We start from the raw sequence: 24,672 nt of genomic DNA, 5'->3' as shown, positions 1-24,672 counted from the left end.
ATATCAGAACTCTGTTCCCTCTGCTCAGCAAACACTGGCCTGCTTTGTCTCCCTTGTCTGACTCATCCCATCACTGGCAGGTGAGCTTTCAAGCATTCCAGCCCCTCTTTCCGGAACTCCATCCCCAAATTTCTCAGACTCAACCCCTCCCTCCCCACTGTTAAAGTCTGCCTCTAGATGGTCTTCCATCTCCACTTTACCATTTTCAAACGGTTCAACTTCAGCTTTGATGAATTTACCGCAGACTGTTCCAGGATTATGGGCTGCTTTCTGTTTAAGATCTTTATCATTTGACTCGACCTTCGATGTTCCCATTTAACAAGCGTGGAAATTCTCTCACAAGACTGTCTATCCGGAGCTAAGTACTTTCTGCATTGGAGGGTTTAAGGGCTGGTGATGCCACTGTGTGAATGTACGAGACCCACACCATGATTGACATTAGTCAACTCATAAGGAGGTAAAAGCAACTTGCTCTCTATTATTTCCCCTCTTTATCCTGTTAATGCCACGGATAATAATTTAGGCTCATAACTGGTTTTGAATTGATTAAAATGTTACTTTTAAGGGTAGCATATACAGGAGAACCCCCATTAATGTGTCCTGCTACAAAACGCTTCACTATAGACCTGCTTGCTTTATAGGTGCTGCTATGCTCTGCCACTATTAAGCACTCTAGGTTTATACCCTGAGTGAGGGGTGCTATATAAATGCAAGTTGTTATTATAACATGAATGGATTGTAGACCCCAACATGTTGTCACTTGAAAAATCCACAATTACAGTATCAGACACTCGTTTTTAATGTCAATAAAGACACTTTTTTAAAAAACTAACACTGGCGCGCAAGAGTTGTTGCCACTGGCCTAAGAGGGTTGAAAATTAAAAGGGATCCTCTGTGAATGGTATCTGAACCGATGTGTTTACACTGGGCCAAACCCAATTGATGGTTGTCAAAAGGGAAAAAGTGCAATGTTACTGACTTTGTCGTGTAAATAACACAACACAGGAATGTATTTGTATTACAATCATGAGCTGTAGTGAATCGATTTTACAGTATATTCTGTGAGGCACTTTGAGATGTCTCAAAGATGTGATAATGCGCTATATAAACTGCAACTGTTATTATTCTAATAATAATAACATGATTGCAGGGTGTGCAGTTACACTCCAGCACGCTTCTCTTCAGGATCGTCCCACTAAACCCCAATTTATACTGGGCTTTTTGTGGCGAAACCTGCCGAAAGTACTCTGATCACTCTGCTAAGTCTTTGTCATGTTATTTCTTGGGAAAAGATTTAATGGAAAACACTGCAATACTTAGGGGGCAGAATACATTTCATCCCAAATTATTGTATGAGCAGGGAGAGTCTTGCATTTAATAAACCAACAAACATTATTGGGAATGATGTAGTGTGCGGAGATAATCTAAAAAGAGGCCTAATCCTCCCCCTCTCCTCCCCCGGTTGCCCAAAATTCGACAGGAGGAGGAGGGTTTCCAAAGGTATTAATGACATGGCTTACTCATATCTGAAAGTACAGGCAGCTCGATAGACAAAGGCAAGAGATACTCGCTTGCTGTAAGTGGTCAGATGGGTCTCGGTCATTCAAGGCATCTTACCGGTATAACAAGTCTGAAGTCCTAACAACAATGAGAAAAGCAGAGCTGCAATCATTGCATTAGCTGCGGAGGAACTGTGCTAAAGCAAATACTAAAGCAAATTGCAGATATATTCCTGACTTGAACATTGTGGGTGTCGAAGCTAAGCTGGTAAATTCTGGTACTGTTAGCATTTTAATGATGTACTTTTGCTTTCAGTTTCAAAAATAAAACTATGCCAAATAAATTGCCTTAGCAAGTTTGCCCTGAAATGCAGAATTAATTAAAGGCACATTTGTCGAACTTGTTCCATTTAGTTTCTTCTAGAACTTCACTTCTTTAATTTGTTCTCTTTTAAACTCCCTTGCGGATTCATTGCCTGCTTTGTACCGTACTTAAGACGTGTTTTTCAGGCTGACGGAATCTTACTGATCTGGGCTCCTAAGGCTTAAGTATCCCCCGAGTCTTAACCTGTAAAGCCTGTTCCGTCTTCATAGTGCAGCGCGTGCAGAACTGCGGAAAGTTCTTCAATTCAGCCTTGGTTTGGAAACTCTTGTTTTGCCGAAAACCGTCTTTTTAAATTCAGTCTGAGTTTAAACATTTTCCACAAGTCACTCAGGGAGTCTTGCCTTTTTGTAAACTCAGACTAAATCTAATCGGAACTCACTTAACTCCTCGATCTAAATCGCCCTCAGTTCTCAGTGTGCATTGTTGATCCAAATTAGGTTAATTGAGGTGTAGCCAACAAAGACCTCTCTGGCTCAATGAGCAGACGGATTGCTTTCAGAGACAGGTGTCTTGGGTGAGTTGCAAATCCTTTTTTGGGGGGTTTGGATATATTTTCTTTTTGGAAAACAAAAATATAGGAAATGCAAAGATTTCTTAACATTCATTAAACTAACCCTGACTATCTGCACCCCCTAAAATGCACTCAGTTTGCGTGAAAGATCAGGGAAATTTTTTTGTGACAGTGGTGTTCGGCACAGATGAAGTGACAGAAGCCCATTAATGACAACATATGCCTGGAATAGATACAAGCCACAATGAGGAAAATGAAAATGTCGCCAATCATTTTACTGCCACTGAGACCTTCCCTTCTAATTTAGAGAGTGGTGAGATTTAGGGAATATGTTTTCACTGCTTGTGAGAGGGGGGGGAGGTGGTGGGTGTCTCAGATAAAGTCCCTCGACACATGCACAGTGATAATTATGATCATTTAACCGAGGTTGTAAAATGTATTTGTCTTGCAAATGTGATTATAATTGCGGTAAATTAGATATATGTGTAACCGTGCCTTCTGTAATGGACCGTAATACAATTTTCTCATACAGGAGTACAGGAGCCCTTTTTTAAAAAAAATTGCTTTATTCCAAAGGTTTTTTTATCCCCCCCTCTCCTTAGGAGAATGTTTATGCGTAGGCAGCCTTTCTCACTGATGTGCTTCTCATTTGCAGGACCATAAGACGGAGTGGAACTAGAGTGTGGACAAAGACAACCCTGCTGTGAGTATGTTACTGCTAAATATTTACATGAAAAGTCTGTCTCTCGCAGTGTGAATATGGAGTTCGACGGGCGATGTATTGGAATGTTATTGGGAACTTGCCAGTCACAGTTACCTACATCGGCATGAAACAATATAGTTCTTTTCAAACGGAAAAAATACGTCCCTTTCCCCGAGGCACAAAAGAAAACCCCAATGTTGCTGTGATTTAAGCAGCGTGCTCTAGTTCATTTTGCATTCCAGGAAATCACTCAAGGGCTTTTATTGCGGGAAAAAAAGTAAGATTTTTTTTCTCTCTGTGGTTTATTATTTTGGAGGAAAGAAAAGCTTTATTCATGACTTCTGGTTCTGAACGAATAATAGTCAAATGTTTTGCAGAGGGGTAGTGTTAATTTGATAATGTACATCTTTGCCAGAGATGAGCTACTTAATCTATTTTTAACTGTTTCTATGGAAACAGGATTTTATTTACTGTATTTTGCTTGTTTTTTTTATTTGAGGTGGTTTGGCAGTGTGATTCTAACAGGAAAATAAAGTAATGTTCAAATAGCGAGCTGACTGATGCACCGAACAAGGGACAGCAAACAAGGTCCAGGCTTGAGCAAGTTCATAGGGTTAACCTCTGTTGTACCTCCATTTTTTTTCAGTTTTCTGCATTCCATCTGTTGAAATTCTGTTCATATCTGTAGCACCAGAGTTTAACCCTTTCTCTCCAAATCCAGCTGAATTTGTATTTTCGTTTTGTATCTCAGGCAAGCTACTGATGCTTAATGGAAGCAAGGCAAATAGAAGTTTGTAGGACGCTATTCTGAATACCTCACTGTTGTCTCTTAAATCATGCCCCCCACCCTACCCATCCCAATAATCCTGCACTTGTTGAGCTCAAACTACAGCCAGCTCTTGTTTCCTCCAGTCAATTCTTGCTCACTGATCAGCTTTGACTCTCCACTACTTTGACTTGAACTGACTCAACATGTTTTTTTAAAAAAAAGCATTCAACTAAAATCTGCATTATAGAATCAAACTAGTAATCGTTGTGTGCTTCAACTGTAGATGACATTGAAGGGTTTATGTAATGTTCATGAACCACTCAAGCCTTTCTCGTGTGTTTTATGCAATTATCCAAAGCTCCTGATGTGCCACAACTTTGTTCATCGTTCCTAAGAAATTCCTACAGGAACGTGGAAAGTGCTGTGTCTAATTCTGGGCACTGGTGTTTTCTTTTCCTCCATTCTGTCACCATTTCAGATGCACACCTTGCCTAAATTGGGCAATTTATTCAGTACCCATGTATCTAGCTGCCACATATCTGAATCTGGCACTGTACACAACCTACTTCTGTGGCGGTGATGAGTGGAATTCTGCAAGAGATTGTCACAGGTCCACTGTGATTCACGTTAAAATATCTGGGAAGATGAATATTATGGGGGTAAGTAGCTTAACAAGAAGTTTCCAGACCAGTTCAGTAGATGGAACAAGGATTGACAGATTGATATTTAATGTAGGCAATCGCAAGGCACTGTAAATTAGAACAAGAAAGCATAAGCAGGTGCACAACATATCCAATCGCAGAGGCGGTAAAGGGATAGGATTTGAGCATAATTACTGTTTGCTCAACTATTGGTTTCCAGTCAGTAGGGAAGAGCAGACACAAAGCTAATGAAGCAAGTTGCATCTTTTGGGAATTTGACTAAGTCAGAAGAACTTCTCCCAACTTTGCGCAGATTCTTGTCAGAATAATCTCTGATATTTTGGGTTCCTGGAGGTGATATGGAGAACTGTTCTCAGAGTCTCCAGCAGTCAGAAGGACTTTTATAATAGATCAAGGAGGGAAATCCCTATAGGGTGGTGTGTATGTGCGTATGTATGTGGGAGGGAGGCACATTTCCTACTATAGACAATGATAATGGGAAGTTATAAGAATTACTTGGAACACGCTTGTGGTGCCAGAGAGTGGCTAGATTTAAAGGCAGTCATGCATCACCAAATGTTTTCATAATAAACCAGGTTATTAATGCGTACAGAGGGAGATTGCCATATGGACCTGAGCTCTGCGAGAAACCTCCAGATTTACCTCTGGGCTCTGGTAAAGGGAAAATTGTGGGTGCAACGGGGAAAGGAACCCATTAAACAAACAGGTTTCGCAGCTAACAATCTGAGTCTCTGCCTTATTGGTTTGTTTACATGGCTGTCAATGAGGGTTCAATTAATATTGTTCATTCTATGTTTTAATCAAGACTTTTGTGTGATTTATTTTACTTTACAAACTTTACTCGCTGGAATCGGGCAGGACTATGTGTGTGTCTCTCAGTGCACTATGAGAACCTGGAGTCAAGTTCTCTCTTGCACTGCCTCTGGCTAGATGAAAACCATAGGCAGACACACACGTATGCTGCACATTAACCCAAACTGAGAGAACACACACCCCGTGTTCAGCACTGCTCAACTGTCTCTACCCAAAAAAAAAGGGAATTTTCAACACAAACAGAAAACATCTTTGCACGCTGCACAGGCATATTTCAGTGGCATTTTATAACTCCAACCCTTTAGGATTCACCGAGGATCACACCAAAAAATCACTCACTACAGGAATCTGAACCATCTGACGGTTGCTGTCTGCCCATGTTTTTGATCGTGATTTCAATCATCTTTTCCCCACCCACTTCAGTTCCCTCTTACCCGCCCAGCCAACAGTGGGTTATAACTGAATTCATTCTCCCTCCCCTGTTGTATTGTACAATGTTATCATCCATGTTGATTGTTTGAATCAGTTTAACCCGCTGAAGTAAGAGATGTAGGTGGAGTGAAATATTCATCAGTTGCACAATAACAACTTTCCAATGGTTCCATACTTAATTTGAAATGTGATGAGACATAGATTTACACATGGCATGGAAACAGACCTTTCGGCTCAACTATTCTGTGCTGATGTTTATACCCCACATGACTCTCCACCCATATCACCTTCTCCATCGTGTATATACCTAGCTTTCTCTTAAATGCATCCATACTATCTGAACTGGCTCCAAGGTGACATGCCTGGTAATGGAATGTCGGAATCGAGCCAGCCCTCTGTGGCGGTCTCAGTAGTCCGGTTCCTGAGCCAGGCTATCGCAGTATTCCAGGGCACTGCTGATGACAGCAAAACCAGCCTGGCTCATCTGCAGGACCTGGAAGGGCCAACCAGTCACTGGGGGCATGGAGTCATCCCACTCAGCTCCTGTTAACCCTGCAAGCCAAAGTCTTAACAGGTAGGGTTGTCCTAACTGGACAAGCAGCAGGAAAGCTTATTGATTATAACTGGAGCCTAACCAGCTAAAATCACGTAGCTTTCCATTGATAGCAAGATTTTAGCTGGTTAGGCTCCAGCAGTTACCCTAACACACACTCTGGGATCCCCAAGCCTTGTCTCTAGCCAACCTGCACCTAATACTTTCCGGTATTAGGTAAGCAGGATGCATTCCTCCAAGGAGAGAGTGTGCATTCTATTCCAACCATCTATCGCTGTGACTTCCATGTGTAGGTGGGTTGCATGGAAATCTCAGCTTGGTTTGCATACTCTTAAGCGCGGTGATGAGTTTCCACGTGTGTCAGACACCCGGCTGAACAAAACAAATGGTTTGGGGTAGGCGATTTAAGCAGGAGTTTCCTAGGCTACTGCCAATCAATTGAAAGTCTTATCAGTTTTTTTTAAATGACTTTACCTAGAGCTTGCTTTGATTTAGAATGAATAACTCAGGGCAGTGCTATCACTGTGTTCTGAAAATAACTGCCAAAGCTGCAGAATTGAGCAAACAGGTCTAAGCCTACTTAGGCTATGTTTAAATACCCCGATGTTTGCTGAGTCACAAAGAGAGAGAGAGGAATGGTGCAAATTTGCCAGCTTAATTAGCTTGCAGCATCAATTAAGTGTCTAAATTGTGGTTTGCATCTGTGCTGTCACTTAACCTGTTCACTGCATTCAGAGTTGAAAGGAAACTTGCAATTTCTACTTTAACAGTCAGAATATCTGTTCTGTCAAAACTCTGTTTCTTCTGGCATCGTGCATTTATTTCAGCATGAGGAACATCATACCAAGGGGTGTCTATTCTTCTCTTAGTCCCACACAGGGGCAGGAGCTTCATTGATTTTCTAAGTCGGTTTGCATATCAATCGGAATTTGGTCACATGTATTATTTTGCTCTTGAGGTAAATGACCCACCTGTAATAATAATAATCCTTGCATTTGATATAGAGCCTTATCACATCTTCGAATCGTCTCAAAGCACTTCACAGAATATGGTGAATCGACTGTATATTTTGTGGGCTACACCTGTAGCCAGTTCGGTGAGGATATCGTGCACCTTAAATGAATGTGGTCTGGAAGTATGGTGCAATGTGGCGCTCAACATGAAGTGCTTTTGATTTTTTGTCTTCCAGCTCATTTGGCCATTATTGCAACTTCACTGTTGAAAAGTTAAAGGGGTCGAGCATGTAGTGAGGGTCTGAAATTCTTGTTGAAGTTCTTTATATAGTATCTTTATATACTAATAAGGCTCCCCCCAACTCTCACCCACACCTCCATTTGTAGAAGTTATGTAAACTAGGCTTCGCATTGGTGATGGATTGAGATGACTTTTTTTTAATATCTTGGATGGAATTTCACTGTAGAGCATTTTTGGATTCAGCTGACTTTGTTAGATTAATGCCGCATTTAGTTTGAGGTGTGGCAGCACTCATATTGTATTGGCATTTGATATACAACTACAACCTTGCCAGAAGTGTGGAGGGATGCAATTTGCCTTTACATGCCCCAGGGTGTGGAAGGTTCTCTAAATGAAAGCTTTCACTGACACATACTTAACTAAGGATAAATATTGACTTTATTCCCAGTTTCAATGTCTCTGGTTCCTTTGGGTTCCCCGTACCTTATAGCTCTCATTTCCGCTCAAGACGTCTTGCCTTGAGCTCAGAGGACGAGGTAAAAATGATTTTGTGAAGTTCCATAAATGACACCAGCCTGCATTCAACTGATAGCTTTCATTTGGTCTGGTAAGGAGCTGATAAAATTCACTGCTCCTGTGGCTGGCAGATTCCACTTTGCTAGAACTGAGGGAAACCCGTATCAGATTTGTATATCCATAATGCTGGAACCAAGAAGGCTTATCACAAGGGAGGCTGAGGGATTTGAGTGTCTGCATCGCTGGCAATGTGTGCATAGCACAGGATGAACGAAGCAAGAGATGTGGAATGAATCCGGCCTGCAAGATACTCAATTTCGGCTAGACATGATCTGTTCATTTTAAGGAAAGACGGAATTTAAAAGGATTTCAAGTGTGGTGAAGGAAGAACATAAAGAACTCTTGTCGGAATCCTCGAGGACAAGTGAAAGTTGCTCCAATGGGACCAAAAGTACAAGTGAAAACAGGAAAGAAAAGAGAAGCACTGAAGAGATAACGGACAAACGAGAAGGGGAAAAAAAAGAGAACCAAAAAGGGGGAAGCCCGGTACAAAGGAAACTAAAGGAGTTAAGTTTTAACCAATAAAACAAATGCAATGCAGTAAAAACGTCTCAAGAGTCCGGCTGACGTGTTGTCACCTATCACTCATTCCTGGCTTCAACATGTAAGGCAATAATGTGGTTCATTGTAATTACAACTGGCGACTCTTAATGAATGAGAAGCCGTCTTCTTGTGAAATGGTGTAAAATCAGCCCAAACCCACAACCGTTGCTTTTTCCTTGCAAAACAACGACAACAACTTGCGTCCCGGAGGGCCTGCAACATGCTTACAAGTAAGAAAACAATCAGGTCGAGGTTGAAACCATATAGAACTTGAGATGAAGCCAAGTGGCCTTCAATTTCTCTCATTCTTATTGTTCGCTAAGAAACCTAAGATCGTTCTAGTCCCTGTAATAATAAACCTAAATAAGATACCAAGGTTTCTAAAGGTTGTTATAAAAGACGCCCACCTCGTATCTAAATCTAGCTTACAGTGCAAAGTGCCTAGCCTTTATCGTTTTGTTTTGGAACATTGGCTTTCAAGCACGTCAATCTTTTCCACATTGCTACATTGTCGATAACCATTTCTTTCTCTGGATTGACTGTTCAAGACTCTTTATATCATTGCTTGAAAAATGTCAAAGTTCCCATCAAAAATTAACTATGGGGGGGAAAGGGGTGTACTGCGCTCTATATGTAAATCGTGTATAAGCTATTTTATAGGTGGTTAGAAATGTAATAACCAATTGATCCAATTTATGAATTGCATAATTAAAAACAAATCATTTTCAATGCTTTGTGAATTATGCAATTAAGAAAACCTGTAATTCGCTGGGTAAGATCAGTTTGCACATGGCTTACAAATGGTGCATAATAGTCACCCTTTCTTGATTCCCAGCACCATTTCCTTTCTGTCAATTGTTCCTGGTGGAAATACAATATTGCTGGCAGGACACGTCAGGCAGTTTGTACAGTATAACATTGTCGTCAAACGTTCTAACTTCATACATCTGTAATTTGATATCATAGTTGTGAAAAAAAATCAACCTATTTTCAAAATCTGTGGATAAACTCGGTGACCATATTACTAAACAGCCCAATCTTCCATCTCCTATAAACTCCAATCTTCCCCCTTGCGTCGCGGGAAACTGCACTCAAATTACAAGCTTTCATTCCGTTCAGTGCACATGTGTATTATTTTTACACAATATTAATTATAGGGGTTGCGACCAAATGTTGCAGAGGAAATGTTTGGATGCAGCCTGGTCTGACCTAATAAGCGAGGTTTGAACGAGGGTTTGTATTCCACTCGTTTTTAACAGCAAGAACCACCCGCAGCGCGTTGGAGCAGTCAGTTTTTAATGAGAACTCTTTACTTTGTGGCCATCAGCACCAGACAATGGACAGAATGGTATCATTATCACGCCCAAGTGCGCATAATATTTACAGAATCCCACTAAACTGCTGGCCAATTTGGATATGTTTGTGGCATTCGAAAGTGCAGCATCATATCATCTTGGCCAGGCTTGCTGCCAAGTTCTGAATTTTTTTTTAAAATCTAGAGTTTTTTTACACTTTGAACCAATAAAATGCAACAATTCCATTCAGGAAGGTTAAGTTTTAAAAAGAAATTTACATTCACCAAAAATAATAATAATAATCCTTGTGTTTGAAATAGTGCCTCATCAGGTCATCTAGACGTCTCAAAGCACTTTAAAATGTTTTAAAGGGTGACATATGGATACAGAGACTATCTCACTCACAAATATGGGCTCATAAAAAGAATCTCCCACGATGGATCTTTCATCCCTCTCGTTGTCTAATAACATGTCCTACAAACACACAGTCACTACACTTTACAGTATATCCTGTGAAGAGGTTTGAGACAATCCCCCCAATGTGAAAGGTGCTACATCAAATACAAGGATTATTATTTTATGATTATTATAACTGCCACTACAATAAGAGCAAATTCTATTTACATATTCCCAACCGTTGAATGCTCTGCCAAGGCAGCTGAATTCTGCAAACATGCCACCCTTGTACAATTGTCTCAGATCATGCTTAAATTCCCCACAATGTGATGTGCCTCAGTGGGTGAGGAGAAGTGTAAAGTACTCAAATTAATTGGCTTGTAACATCAATTATCAGCTGCTTTTAACATCAATCAACTGCTGTTTTTGCAAACTATTTTATTAACTTGTGAATCTAATGGCAACTCTGATCACTAAAACATAGGGGGAGAGGGGGTTGTGTGTGACACTCCACAGCCAATTTGCTCTGAAATATTGCAAAGTTCACCCCATAATATCTTTTACCAATTTTAGTGCAATATTATAACTCTCTCTGCCAGAAATTCACCCCAATATGTATTGCCCAACCAACTTGTCTCCTACTATTGTGTTTGGGTTTTCTCTCTATTGAAAATACAAGAAGCCCGATTCCAATCAAACACACTTTTGTTCCTTCACTTGAAGTTCAGTCTTCAAGATAGAGAGAGAAAAATACGCAACACTCTTTTAGTGAAGACTTTTGTTCCTCTATGAAAAAGGTCAAAACTTGTGTGACATGTTTCGTGATATGTGATACGATATGTCAAAACATGTCCAAACTACATTACTGGAGATACCATTTGAGGTGAGTCAAACCTGTTTAGGCAAATGTTAAAGATCCCACGGTACTGCTCAAAAAGAGAATGGGAGTTTATCCCTGTGTCTTGGCCAACAGCCCCTTAAGTAAAACTGGTCATTCACTTCATGGCTGTTAGTGGGAGGTGTTTGTTCTCAAAAATGCGCAGTCACTACACTTTACAATAGCTGTGAAGCACACCGTGAAAGTTGTCATACCAAATGCAAGTATTATTGTTAGTTAGTATTACCTGCAGCTGATTACATGTTTACAAAGATTACTTTATACCAATTCACGATAGGATGAGATGAAAGGTTGGGTCTGAGAGATATTCGTGTGTTCCATATTTGTGTTGCAGTGATCCTGTATAAATATTTGTCTCAGTGTATTGAAATAATTGGACACGTGTTGCCGTGGAGACAGGAAAACAAAGTATTTTTGAGCAATATTTAACCCCTTTCTTTCCCATCTTCCTCCTCGAGTCTTTCAATATCTTTTGATTTTGTTCATTTTTTGCATCTGTCCTTTGTGCCTTGTTTTTCTATCTTATTTTTTTTCTTCCTTGACATTTTTGAAGAAATCCACAATGGTAAGATCTTCTTATGTTTGATATCGCGCCTGTATCGTTGAAATATCTCAAAGCCTTTGCTTCACGGGAAATTGCTGTCAAACATAGTGACTGTGTATTTGTCTGCAAATGCGGCAGCCAATTTGCACACAAGGTCCCACAAGCAGCCCTGAAGTGAATAAACAATTTATCTGTCAGATCACTGGGCAGGACAATGAGACAAGCTCCCTTCTCTTTCCACGTAGTACCATGGGATCTTTAACAACAACAACAAGATTACATTTTTGTATAGTGCCTTTCACGTTGGGAGGACGTCCCAAGGTGCTGGACAGAGTACAGCATTTCAGATCTTTAACAATCACATGAACAGACAAATGGAAACTTATTTTAACAGCTCCCCTGGCACTGTCCAGACTTTAAGGTCAAAGTGGATTTTGACCCCACCCCCAACTCCGCCCCACACACACAAATTACCCTCAAATGTCCGTCAATACTATCCACCCTGTGTAAAATTCCAACAAAATGTGTCTCTTCTCTCCAGGCTTATTTTGATGCTCTTTCAAAGATGCATCACCATAAGCCTGGAGTGCGGCGATGTAGGAACTCATTACAATGAGAGCTGATTTGGAATATTGAATTCAACATTGATCACTGGGGCTCTAAACTGACACAAGTTCATTATAAGGGATGCAGCAGAGAGCAACAAAGGTGACTCCCTGCATTCCAGGACTTTGATCATTGTTGCTGTGCTTATAGAGTATGGGAGTAAATATTAGTCTTTTAAGCAGAGAAATAATTCAAGGGTTATAAATCAATAGGAGGAATGAATAAATAGACACTGGTGCACGTAGGACGAGACAGCAGGTTTCAAAGTTAAGGACCTGCTAGTTTGATGTGAGCTTAGACATTTTTTCTCGGATGTGACTATTATACAGGAGTTGCTGAGTATGTGCAACTCCATTGGAGGAAGCTGTGCAAAGGTGTACTGTGGTAGATTGCACCTTACAGGAATAAGAAACCAGAGGGTCACCACAGTACGAGAGAATAATTACACTTGCAGTAATAAAGAAGTACAAAGAGAGAAATTACGTTTGACCGAGGTGTGGATTTTGGGGAGCAAAACAAGAAAAATTGAGTTTATAAATTATTGTATCTCGCACTTTGGAAACGACACTCATTTATTCTCCCTAGCTATTGGTTTCCCTTGTCTTCTCTCCTCTTCTGAAAGTAGTAAGAGCTGGTTGTCCTTTGGTACTTTGCCCTGGTGGCTATTCTTTATACAGACATGGGTCCAGATGTACGTAGCATTTCAGAGTGTCCAGAATTTGGCAGATTGTTGAATTCAACCCTAACGTCAAAGCTACCCTTCTGTAGTTCTTAAAAAGGAATTGGAGCAAATCTGGAGCCAGAGGGAATTTCTACCCATTTCTAGAGGAAATCGGAGGGGAAGGGAAGAAAGGGGAATGGGGAAAAGCAGAGCCTAAACTATTTCCAGTCTCCAGCAGGGATCACCTGCATAGCTATCAGGACCAAGATCAGACTTTGATTATCCTAGTCCTAGAATCCCCATTCTCACCCCTATCTGATATTAGCACGACACTGAGCAGCCTCTAATATTCCCCTTCTGTATGACTCATTGTGAAAGGGTTAACTTTTCAATTATTTACACATTCAACTATTTTGTTTCCCCTTTGCGCCTGATGCCGTTTATGGTAACATTTCTTTAATCCAGTGGATCAACAGGTATCGTTTCTCTAAAGTACTAGTCCAGTATTTATAAATCCCAGCAGGAACTGCAACCGATAACTAGATATCAAGTTCTGTCTCCATGGCAACTTTTACGAGGAACCAAGTCCTTATTTCTGAAATCCGTCCATGTAAAGTGCAGAAACTGATACAAGGAATAGGCAAATGTGCAGAGTGACTAACCTTTGAAATTGAGGAATGCACAGTTCACTGCAAGCTGTGTTGCGTGGTTCTTCTGACGCTGCTAACTGTGTTCGGGTGAGATGCTTTGTGCAAAATCGGGGCATATAATGTGGCATGGGCTAAAATGTGGGATTTCCTACAAATTCATTTTTTTTTGAAAATAAAATGTTGTCCTACAGAAGGAGCTTTTGACTGAGGTTCTATCTGTGCCTGTTTGAATGGGCGTTAAATACCCCACTGCGCTATTCAGAAAGAGAAGAGAGTTTCTCTCCCGGTGTCCAGGCCACCAATCCTTCAGATGAAATTGGTCATTCACTTCATGGCTGTTTGTGGGATGTCGCCATTGCAAATTGACTTCGTCGCACGACACAATCACAGTACTTTTCAGGACCTCCATTAAGCAATCTGAAACCCATCAAGATTACTAGCATTCTGTCAAGTGAAAGAATTATTATTATTCATAGAGATGGTTCAGGGTGGTTTTCTGCAGGAATGGTGGAGTGGACAACAGATAAAGCATGCTTTTCACACCTCTGTTCAACTGCCTTGACTGATCGATGTCTGATCATTCTGTAGATTATTACTTTGTATATATCTTCCACTTAAAATGTGCCCTTCATAGAATTTTATAATATCAGCTATGAGGGGCACCATGGTTACCGCCAGTGATTCCTTACAGTTTCCTGAAAGCTGTACTCCTAAAAGAAACACACATTGCAGTTAAACATTTTCACAATTAGGTAAGCAGGGTGTGTCCCTCCAGGGGATGAGTGATCATTCCATTCCAGACACGGGCAAATTTCCATGTACAGTTGGCAGGTGTATATAGAATTCTCAGTCTGGATTGGATACGCTTAAGCATAGCGATGGGTTTCCCGCACGGCTGATCAAAAGGAAAACTGATAACTATGGAGTGTGGCGTGTAATGCTGCTGGAATAGTCCATTTAGCCATCTGCAATGAGCATAGTAATTTGAATTAATCTGATCAGCGACCATAAAACATTTACCAGCATCTTAAACGTCCTTTGGAATCTACAAACTAGACTCAATACTTCTTGTAATCAGGTTTAATGCCCAGGCTGGCATTTACCATGTTGGTATCAAATCGTCAAAACAAATCCCAACGTGTGGGCTGATAATTTCTTCAAATCACGTTCTTCCTTTGCTTTCTGTGCAATAAGCTAATGCACTTGATATTTCAAGCTGCTGGAAATGTGTTGTCTTTCAATTGCATTAATTTTAATGCATGCAATCCAGGCACCATTTAAGTTCAATATAACAGTCACGTTTTCTGCCTTGACTGACTGATATTCCATCATTTTGCAAAGATGATCTGATAACTCAATAAGATGATCCACTGATGCATCTAAATTATTTTGCTGGTCCCAGTGAATTTGTAACAATAAGGTTTGATTTTGACTTGACTTCAAATGAAGGGACGTGAGGAATAAAATTGTAGGTTGAGGTTTTACATCAATAATTTAAATGTACAAATCAGGAATAAATATAAAGTGTCTGGAATACAGAGTATCACTCAAGAATGAATTTGACATAATGAATAACAGGAATGTATCATTGCTTTGTAATGTATTAGCAGTGTGTGTTAATAGTATCATTGAGCACAACTAATCTTCCATTGATAATCTTCTGATCACAAACCAAGGTGTCTTATTTGACCCCTATCTATCCTTCAAACCTCACATACAGGTTCCCAGCTCTTCCTTCTCTCAGCTCCGCCACATGGCCTGCCCCCGCCACTACCCTCACCCCCAAATCTGCTGACACCCTCATCCATGCCTTCATCACGTTCAATCATTCGAACACCCTGTTTGCCACACACCTCAGCTCCTCCCAACACAAGCCGCAGTCAATCCAGAACTATGCAGCCTTGGTCCTCTTACCCCACCAGGCTCAAAAGCCTATCACCCCCATGCTAACTGGCTCCCCATCTCCCAAGGATTGAATTCAAGATTCTTGTCCTCACTATTAAATCCTGCCATGGCTCCATTCTGAACCCCCACCCACTCCCTCCCACCACAACCCCCAACTCTCTAATCTCCTACTGCCTCGGCCACTCAGCAAACCACTGCCTGCTTCACATTCTCCATCTGCTTTGCCCCATCACCAGCGGAGAGCATTGAGGCACTCTGCCCCACTCTGTGGAGCTCCACCTCGGAGCCTGCTATGCCTCCCTCTTCCACCTATAAAACCTGGCTCAAGATGGCTTAGCCTATCTTTTTGCCCATGATGCCAGCCACCTTTCCTTCCCTCCCTTTAATATCAGCTACCCCCCCAAGTCGGGCTCGCAGTCAATTGGGTGAGGCATTTGAAAAGTCCTCCTGTTGTCAAAGGCACTACATAAATGTTAATTGCCAGCCTGCCTCCATTATCGTTAGTTGTTATTACATGCTGAAGCTCAGTAATTTTTATTATTAATAATAAAAACGACAACATCAATTAGACTCTGAAACAAGCGTAGAGTTCACGTTGCCACATGGCCATTCCTGTCGCTGAATGTATCCTTTCTTTAAAGTTTGGCACCTGCAGACTTTTCCTGTACCTCTTCTTTAATGTTATGAGCATTTTTAAAGAGGCATTGTCACGCTGAATAGGTGTTTCATCAGAGCCACTTGCTCTAAATTAGGAAACAATTAACTTGACAAATTTAGAGATGTCCTTTGGAATATGCAAGTTAACAAAGTGATTACTTACTAGGTAATTACAAACCTAGCTTTGTGCTGCATTCTCTCGCTTATCTCATCATCAGCCATGTTCTCTCTGCACGACTGTCAATTCTTCATCTTCTTGCCTACACTTTTGCCTTTTTTAAGCGTTTTGCCCCTCAAATCCCATTGGTATCCCAGCTGCGGACCTCATTAACAACACAGGAGTGGTGGGAAGTGTCAGTTTCCCTATCGTAGTTTTAAATAAAAGCTTCACACGTTCGTGCACAGATGTTCACAACTTCTAAGCATTGCTAAAACCAAGCGGTTGCTGGGATGGGCAAACGCTCCATATTTGTTGCCAAACTTCAGCAGCTGAGTTGCTCACAGCAAACATCCCACAAATAGCCGTGAAGTGAATGACCCCTTTTCTCAACAGCAGCAAGGAGTAATTTTTAAGGAAATCCCTATATTTCAAACAAAATACTGCGGAAGTATTGCAATTTTCTTACCAGAAATTAGGGGATGAGAATGCGTGGAAGCTTATGTGGAAGATAAACACCGGCACTGACAAGTTGGGCCAAATCGCCCGTTTCACAGCTGTAGAATTAGATAATTTTGTATAACCTCTCAGTGGCTTTATCTGTATTTCCATCAAGGATCTTATAACTAAGTTTTTGGGAGCTTAGTTGAGTGGAATTATGAAAAACATAATTTGCTTTTGGGCACCACTAATTGTTGCTGCAATTTTAAGCAGTAATTTACTTCGAAACCAATTTCAACTGCCAAAGCGTTTTAGAAGAATGAAATGGGAAATTCTATTTCCATTTTAAACAGAAAAAAAAATTCCACAGTGTTCAAATTCACTTTAGTAATGGTGTATTATTATAAATTGAAACATAAGGTATCAACTTTGATAATGACTTAAACACAAACCAGAATGGGTATGTGTGTGTGTGCGTGTGTATGCTCAGAATCATTCTGTGTAACAGAATTTACATTAATTTTTTTTTCCCGACTTCAAGATGCATTAAATTGCACAGCCTAAAATATTCGAACGATTCGTACTATTTTGGGTGCATCTTTGTATGAGTGCACTAATAGAAAATTGTAATCTTTTCTTAATTTGTGTTGACAGTTGCCTCCTTGCTTCCCATTGTACGAATGATGACTGTCAACATATAGCATTCTGAGGAGTTCAGATGATTGACCAGTGTATTGCAATAGTGCATGCGTTCCTTCAATCATACATAATTGCTGCCTAGACGGCAGAAAGTAAGGAAGAAACTATTGGAGGAAATGTTTCATGTTATATCTAATGAAGCAACTCTGAGAATATTGTTTTTTTGTTAAGTTAACCAAGTTAATTTTGCAAATTGCATTTTTCTGATTTCACAGTTCCTTCCAGCCGTAGAGCTATTTTCAAAGCGAGCGAATTGGCGCTTTCTCCAAAACATTTACATTCACCAGAACGAATGGATCTTCTTAATAACAAAATGGAAACTTTAAACACATGCTGATGTAGAGAAACGCAGCCATATTCCAACGAGATCTTGCATCGAAACAATTTTCGCGTTAAACCAGAGTTTTGTTCCAAACAACGATTTGCAGAGATCTGTTCTAAAATTCTACTTCTGTATTCTTGGTAGGCAAATTGTGGGATAGAAATTCAGTTGTCACCAATCAAACTGACTCTGTAAAATTTGGTTGCTCCCCCTCAAATTGCATCTCCTGAGCCATTGCTGTGAACAGGGGTTCTCTAAGAGGAACGGCTTGCTATCCAACATCCCATCATTGGGAGAGCTTAGATTTCATGGAACATTTGAAATCCCTGATTCTAGCCAAACTCATCAGCTGGCACCCCCTGTTTGCCTGGGTCTGAGTCTGATTATATTATGCTTCGTCCATTTCGTCACCGTTTACCTTTTCTGTGCGGATGTTAATTAGCCAGCAGTCGCTGGCGTTCGCTTTACAAGACGCACGGTCACTACACTTCGCAGTGATACCTGCAAAGTGCGTCGAGGCGCTTCGACGATGTGATAAGATTGATGCGTCAAAAACCAGGGTTTATTATTATCACTTCTGACAACAAGTAACAGTCATTAGGCTTTCCTGTCACGCTCTGTACTCGCCATTTTCGTGATGTTGTATTTCACGGCAAGAAGTCCAACAATGCCAATGAATCGCACCGTACAATACAATACAATTGGTGCATTTAGAGGAGGTGAATGTATAAAATGAAGATCATCAGAGCTGTTCACATGGCAGCAGAATTGCAAGACTTAAAAATCTCATATCTCGTAAGACGGTGGGTTGGTAACGGTGTGGGGCGTCAGCAGATCCAAGGAAAGGCTGGACTTCCTGGGTTAGCTAATTATTCATTTAAAAAAGAAGTGCTCTCATTCCTCACACTAAAGCCACGTAGATGAGCAGTTTGCTTGGTCTTATGATAATAATAATACTAATAATAATAATCCTTGCATTTGATATAGAGCCTTATCACGTCTTCGAGACATGTAAAGCGCTTCATAGAATATACTGTAAAGTGAATTGACTGAATATATATATGTATATGTGTGGGCGAAACGTGGAGGCCAATTGCACACAGCAGTGTCCGACGAACAGTTGTGGATTGAAGTGACCAATTTATTATTATTTTTTTAAAGGAATTATTTTGTCTTTCTGAGACTTTTTTTTACCAGATGACAGCACCTCATTTAGTGGTCTTTCTGCTTTTATTGTACTCCAATATTTGGTGCAAAAACAAGTAATGCATCTTTGTCGAAGATTGACACAGCTGTTAAAATTATTCCTCTTGTTCTGCAGAGGATATAAAGCAATGGAACTGCTCTCTCCAGGTGCTCGCTATATTTAATACCGCAGTGTCACATCCATAGCAACAAACTCATTTTAGGTCGGTTTCAAAAGTTCAAAATCAATAAGTATTTATGTGGATTATTATGCAGCGTTTCAATGTGCAGATTGTTGCGATAACCATATTAAACAAAATAGGAAATAGGAGACATGTTTTAAATGGGGAGGAAGTATTGCACATTTGTAAGTATTTAAAATGCACATAACAAACATCTGATGTAGCCTTATAATATCCCTGCTAAGAAGTAGCTTTTCAGGTCTCAAGCCCATTCGCTTGCCTAGTTCCTCAGGAAACACCCTTCTAAAACTTGGTCTTGTGCATCCTCTCTGCGCTGTAGCCAGAATATTGGTAGATCCCTTATTTGACCATGCATTTGTGGTTACTTTTCTCTGTATTAGTGTCCTATACAGTAGGTTATCCACACTGTTTGGGATTGCCATTTAATGGTGGTTAATTTAATGCGGTTAAGCAAACAGTGCGGATAAGTGGACATCACACAAAATGCAAATTGGAGACAGAGCTCACCAAAATATTGTTCCATCAGGAGTAGCGCACTACACTATGCCTATCTTTCTCTCTCGTTAACTCTTTCTTCTCATTCACTCTGAATCACTTTCTGTCTCTCTCCAACACTCTGAATCACTTTTCATTGAATCTCTCTTTCATGCTGTCTAACTTTCCACCTTTTTCACTCTTATTTCCTTTATTTTGTGTCTCTCTCATTCTCTCCCTCTGAGTCCTTCTCTTTGAGTTTATAACATTCTATGTCTTACTCCAACTACGAGTTTCTCTATTTCCTTGATTACCGGTCTCTTTCTCTGACTCTAACCCTATCTGTACTCTCATCCATGCCTTTGGCTCATTTGATTCCATCCTTCCATAATGCCAACCACAACAACATGTATTTCTATATCCCCTTTATGTGGGTAGTGTCTTGGAGCATTTAATGCCAACCGTAACATGTTCCCAGGGCAGAGATTCAACCTATTCTTTACATGGCCTCAATTACAATTCCTGGGAACTGATTCTGACTCTGTTTAATCTCTCATTAGTTTTAAACCTGGTGCAGCTATCGGGTTTGTTTTCCCTCTTGCTCTACAGCATGTTTCTCCGTCTGTGTCATAGTTTCTGTCAAGTTTCTGTCCATCCCTATGTCTGTTTCAACATCCTGTCTGTGAACACTGTGATATGATTATGAAAGGCATTTGGCCATTTGTGTGTTTGACCAAGTTCTTGGAGGCAAACCATTTCAATGAACTCCTGCAAATTGCTGCTATTTTGGCTGTTTGGAACAATATAAAGCTGTATCGACTCCTACAACAGCTGATGGCACAAACTGTTCAGTGTGTAAATGAAATTTCTGGGCTGTTTATATCCCAGAGGATGGGCTGAAACTTACATGATAAATCATTTACATATTTTGCTTTCCTTCAGTCAATCATGGCTCAGAATATTCTTGTTTCAAATGGAACTTGTGGGGAATGTGTAACATATAGGCAGTCACATGACAATAAAATGCCTCTGGAGTGTAGCATTAAAATCAACATTCATTGATATAATTGCTCCTATTGATAATATAATAATAATAATCCTTGCATTTGATATTGTGCTTTTCAAGTCTTCTAGAGTCTCAAAGCGCATCACAGAATATACTGTAAAGTGAATTGACTGCATATTTGTGGCTATTCTGATTTTCTCAAGTTATTAATATTAACAACTATTAATAATTAACTTGTTAATGTGCATTTGATATTGTGCTTCATCACCTCGACAAAACATCTCGGTGTGCTTCACAGGATTGATTGTCGAGTGAAGTGACTGTACACTTTGCATTTGTACATAAAGGTGCTCTAAGAAGGAACTTTATTACCTTGTGCGTCTTTTCAGGAAAACAAATGTTCCCGTGTTCCTTTTTGCTATGTGCTCGTGTTCTGATCGAGTGCCAGCTAATCCGATTAAGACTCCAGCGTGCTATTTTTTCTAAGTGAAAGTGGCAGATGGTTTTCATTAATGCCCATTTCTTGCATCTGTTACAAGGCACTAATTCCACTCATTAGAGTTTTATGCAGCGTCCGGAATTTCATTAGGAAAATCAGACAAATTAATGGGCTTATCCTCTTCCAGGAATTAAAAGAATAAAAGTGCAACATTTGGGAACACACTCAAGTTCTGGTGAGGCGAGAATACTCCGCTTTTCCTCGAGCTCCTTAAAACTTTTTATTCTGTGGTGAAGTGGTTAGCGTTCTCACCTTGCAAACGAGAAGACCCGGGTTCGCTTCCCAGGCAGTGAAAAACCTTAGGCAAGTTTCCTTACTCCACAAACCTCTGTTTAACTTGTAATAAGTAGGAACCCGGTTGTTAGTCGATTGGTGGAGATCGATGTTCCAGGGGTAATAATCTTTCAAAAAAATTGTTTTTAAAAAATGTGGTCACTCAATCCATGACCATTTGTGTGATATTGCTGTGTGGAATTGGCTGCCGTGTTACGCCCACAAAATACACAGTCAATCCAATTTACAATACATTCTATGACGTGATAATAATAATCCTTACATTTGATATAGCGCCTTATCATGTCTTTGAAGCTCAAAGTGCTTCACAGAATATACTGTAAAGTGATGGGATGCTATATCAAATGCAAGGATTATTATTATAGCTTTTTTTTAACACAGTAAATGGCTGGTGTAAGCCTTACAAGTCAAAAGTCCACAAGGAAGCCACGTTCCAGAGAAACAGGTACCTGCTTTGGGTTAAGGGCATTCTAGGGGAAGAAGGAAAAGCAGACAGACATTACTGTGTATAGTTCAGGAGCAGGAGATGTCAAATGCATGACCCAATGGAGAAATGTCTGTCATAGAGAAAGCCTAAGAGTGGAAATTTGGCAGCTTCAAAATGACTTTGTTAGACTCCAATAGAAAGGACAGTCGTTCTCATCTTTAATATTCTGCGAAAAGCGATTCCATTGACTGACATCTCCAATTCTCCTTGCATATAGATACCAGACACATGTAGTGCAGGTTAATGTGACTGTCTGTCAGTTGCATACTTAAACACTGCCCTCCTGCCTGCATTCCACAAATTTCAGAAAATAGAGTTCACAATACAGCACTTTGCAAGTGCTCCGAGTTACTTCAACACAATAAGGTGCTTCATCAAATGCAAGTCCTATTTCAAAACAATAGTCTTTAGGAAAATATAGATTACAAAATAATGCTTGGCACAAGTCATGAATTTATTTTTGTGTTCCTACCTACAAAGGTATTGGTGGGGGTCTAAAATCTGGAATTTGCAACAAGCAATCACAAACAGACAGGGAATGCGAAACAGCACAGAGTCAGCGTGGATCAGTTGAAGTAGCACTCTCACACTTGAAGGTTAGTTGTTTGCAGGTCAGAAGGTTGTAGTTACAAGCTCAAAAATTCAGACTTTAAACTTGACACTCCAAAATAGAGCTAGGGCAGCGAGGCATGGTTGGATGTGACGTCCTTCAGATGAGACATTAACCTGAGGTCTTGGATGTCTGTCTGCCCGTACAGGAGAATATTAAAGATCTCAAGGTACCATTCTCCTGGTGTCCTGGCCACCAATCCCACATATAAAATCATTGATGAGTCACTTCACGGCTGTTTGAGGGACATTGCTGTGCACACATTGACTATCCAGACTTACAAACTACACTGGCATGCACTTGACCATAAATGCTGTGAAGCACTTTGAAACATGCTTCCAACATGAAAAGCAAGGATTATTTCACTAAATGCAAGACTTATTATTGTTTTTTCCAGAGCAGGCAGCAGGGTTAGTGTGATTGACCAATTCCTGGTTGTGAAAAATACATTTCCATGCATCTGAGTAAATAGAGGACTCATGGGTAAGAGCAATAATAATAATAATAATTGCCTTTGATATTGCACCTTTCATGTCAGAAGGACATTTTAAAGTGCTTCTTGGGATTTACTGTAAACTGTAGCGACTGTATGTTCTGTGAATCAACAACTGCATTGCTTACAGGATCGAAAAACAGTCTGACAACTCGGAAAGAGGAAGGGATGGAATTTGCCATTTCAGTCGCGCCATTGTGTATTATAATAATAATAATACTTGCATTTGGTATAGCGCCTTATCACGTCTTTGAGACGTCTCAAAAGGGCTTCACAGAATATACTATAAAGTGAATTGACTGTATATTTTGTGGGTGATGTAAGGGTGGAACTCAGCCGTGAATAAACTTTCAGTGTCTAATCTTCCAGCACATGCTGCACCGTCTCAATGTAGCAAGTCTCCTGTCAACCAATGCGTTACAAAAATGCCCAGTGAGATTATGTAAATCAAAGCTTCTTCGAAAATATCAGGCAGCGATTAGATTAACAGTAAAACACAGATATTGCATCCGAAAGGAGGATAATGAAGTCTTATGTCTCTGAACAGATTCAAAATCTATAAACACACGACTGCTGTATTTACTAACAGGTTTCAGTAAGAGAATGTGAGGTATTAAATTCTACATCAAACAGAACGTAGTTAGATTGTTTTCCATGTCTCAAAACGAGAGAAGTACCATCACCTCATCAGATGTGACCTGTAATATTAAATTTAATGTTTTAGTTGTTGCACGATATGTTACAGTACATGAAAAATGTACCTGCTCTTGCAGATTGCGCTCAGTGACAAAGTAACAATGCATAATCCTTGCGTCTCCAAATGGAACGTCTCAATGCACTGCACAGGATTTACTGCAAAGTGCAGTGAACGTTAACTTGTAGTCAAAACCAAGAGAATACAAGTCGTAAGTGCAGTGTTATTGCCGGACACGTTACAGCCGGGGCACAGGGTAGTATCCAGAAATCTCTTGTTGCAAAGCTTTTCGGGCTTTCTCTCTCCCACTGTATGTCGAAGCTTCTCCCGTTCCTTTAAAAAGCGCACAAGAATTCAACAAGTGCTATCACCAGAAGTGCAAAGAATATCCCGCTGACGTGATCGCAAGGTTTTAAAAATGCACAAGCCGCTGTCAGTCTTGTGCAAACCGGTGACGCGAGAACGACAGCGTACCAGAGAGTTTTAAGCTAAAGCTGCCGTAAAAGCTGAATTTTATGGGGCAACTTTCTAATGCTTTGAATCTGCCCGTTATGAACTTGATTGCCATCCAGAGCAGGCGTGTGTTGGCTCAGTTGAAGTCTTCAACGGTATTCATTGGAAGGGCTCCTCGTTCCGCTAGATGTAGCTTCGGTGAAGGATTAAGATTAATCGTTGTCAGCTCAGGATGTGCACCACAAAGTAAGGTGGTTGTATGGGCTGAGTAGCTTTTCGCATTACAGTCTCTTCTTTGTTGGCCAAGCATCCTTGTCTTGGCTCTGCTTCACCTCTGCCAGCCAGTCTGTGGCTCTGCCTTATCTCCTTATATTCTCACGGGCTTAACAATAAAAACTCACTA

General features: G+C 40.4%; 1 long non-coding RNA gene across 1 annotated transcript in view; it reads left to right on the top strand.

Moving 5' to 3' along the window:
- LOC121850495 overlaps positions 1–24,672 on the top strand; it is a 252,680-nt gene that overhangs the window by 139,117 nt on the left and 88,891 nt on the right. Inside the window, exon 2 of the long non-coding RNA XR_006085615.1 lies at positions 3,051–3,098. This is a non-coding gene — a long non-coding RNA (uncharacterized LOC121850495). The remainder of the gene's footprint in view (positions 1–3,050; positions 3,099–24,672) is intronic.

This window comes from Callorhinchus milii, unplaced genomic scaffold (genome assembly GCF_018977255.1).
Source record: "Callorhinchus milii isolate IMCB2004 unplaced genomic scaffold, IMCB_Cmil_1.0 Scaffold20, whole genome shotgun sequence".
NCBI lineage: Eukaryota > Metazoa > Chordata > Chondrichthyes > Chimaeriformes > Callorhinchidae > Callorhinchus > Callorhinchus milii.
The sequence above is the reverse complement of the archived record's forward strand: the minus strand, read 5'-3'. Positions and strand labels throughout refer to the sequence as shown.